Raw genomic sequence first — 2,500 nt, forward strand, 5'->3', positions numbered from 1 at the left:
CAGCAACAATACTAATAAAAAAGAATGATAACTGTAATGTTAATTATGATAATAAATATGATGATAATAACAATTATAATGCTAATAAAATCAATAATAATAATGCTAATAATGATGATAATTATAATGATGGTGATGATAATAATAATGACAATGTTGATAATGATGATATTAACAATAATAGCAACAATAACAATAATGGAAATAATGATGATAATAAAACTATCAATTACAATAACAATAATGGAATTAATGATAAAATAATAATTAAAATAGCAATAATGAAAATAATGATAATAATAATGATTACAATGGCATTGATAATAACAATAACTATAATAAGAATGATCATAACAATAATTAGTATAAGAATGAAAATAACAATAATTATAATAAGAATGATACTAACAATAATGATAATAATAACAATAATACAACGATTAAAATATTTCATTTGATTAAGACTTCAGTAGAGATATCCAAATCTTCTTTACTGTCATACATTTAACATGCAAATGGCAACACCAAATTCAATCTCACTTGCACTGTAAACATCATTATCACTTACTCTTTACATGTTGCCTCATCACGGTCCTCCAGCCTCGCTCAGCATCGCAAATCCGATAACACAGCTTGCACATAACTGATCACTTAACACACGCATCTACGCGACTCTAAGGACAAAACCTATAATCAATATCATGCCATATCATATTCGTTGCGAACAAAGATATCAACACACACAATACAAGATACTTTGGCATCATCATCATCCTCTGCACCGAGTATCATCTGGACTCCCAGCATCCCATGCCTCAGCATCATAGCCCGCGTCGGTACATCGGCACCATCATCATCATCTTTTTCTTTAGCAAGACTTCCGCAGTATTTTATCTCCCGAGACGCTACAGAATTTTCTCTTTTCCTCCCATCCGAGATTCCGCTCACATACGGCACAGAGCTCGGGTCATTCTCATCTAATTGGAATAATTGCCAGTATAATTGCATCATCACTATGCAACAAAACTCCGCCGATTACCATACAAAAGAAGAGGCTTATCCCGACGTAGTCCAAACGATGGTGTTAACTGGCCAGTGAGGTAATAACAAGCAATTACGACTTTCACAGGGACAATAATTGGTCTTTTTGCAATGTAAACTGGTGTCACTGGGTCTACAAGAATTACTAATGAGGAGGCATGTCTGGGGAGCTGTCAGCGCTCCTCATATTTATCGGCACAGCTTGGTCCTAATGACTCAACATAATTGCCCGGTCTTATGATGGTTTGCTCGAGAGAGGAGAGCGCTCGACCCTCGATAAGATAAACAAAGACTTACATCGTTAAGGCAAGGTAGTTGGCTCGTTAGTCACTCCTCCTCCAATTGGGTTATTAGCAGAACCTACAGAGCTCTGCTAACTCGATGATCACTCCTAAGTGGCAGTTTTGTCTCCTAACAAGGTAACTAGCGAGGGTTAGTTGTAATTACAGAGTTCATGATCGTTAGCCCTCTGATGAATAGAGGGAACCACCTCTCTCGTAAAGACTATTGTATAATCGCCGTTAACTAGGAGTTTTATCAAAAGAGAAAATGTTGGGAAAATTACGCAGGTGCTCTCTGGTGCCGCTTTATAAACTTTATGCGTAATTAACTGCATTCGTTTTATCTTACGATTAGCTTGCTCTTCCTCATACCTGCTCATTAGGGGAATCCTGTAGATATTCCGCAGAAATTACTTTGTTTTTCATTATGCTTCCGACTTTATACAAAGACGAAAGTCCATCGTTCTTCATATAATCGTATAAAAGAAATAGCCTCTTCTACAATTTCAGTCACACTTACCCGTCCATGCTACCTGCTGTGGTACGTTCATGCATGTCTAGGAATACTGCTACAATGGCTTATATTATATATGTATATATACATATATATATTGTGTGAGTGAGTGTGTGTGTGTGTATGTGTGTGTGTGTGTGTGTGTGTGTGTGTGTGTATGTGTATGTGTGTGTGTGTGTGTGTGTGTGTGTGTGTGTGTGTGTGTGTGTGCGCGCGCGCACTGTACATACATATGTACATACATACATACATACATACAATATATATATATATATACACACACACACAATGTATATATATATAATATATATACATATTTATAGAGAGAGAAACTAACAGAGACAGACAGTCAGACAGGTGGATAAATATAAATGCAAATATATGCACACATATATGATGCACATAAACATGTATGAATAGAAATAAGTATATAACTCAGTTCTTGTATATGTATAAATATACATATACAGATCTGTCTGTCTGTCTGTCTATATGTGTGTGTGTTTATATGTGATACGTTATACGTCTGTGTGGAATAATATTTGTCAACATATACAGACACACATATACACACACACACACACACACATGTATGCACATATGTGTGTGTGTGTGTGTGTGAGTATATATGTATACACATACAAATAGTTATGATAACCCTCAA

The sequence above is a fragment of the Penaeus chinensis genome, chromosome 29 (genome assembly GCF_019202785.1).
Source record: "Penaeus chinensis breed Huanghai No. 1 chromosome 29, ASM1920278v2, whole genome shotgun sequence".
In the NCBI taxonomy this organism is placed as follows: Eukaryota; Metazoa; Arthropoda; class Malacostraca; order Decapoda; family Penaeidae; genus Penaeus; species Penaeus chinensis.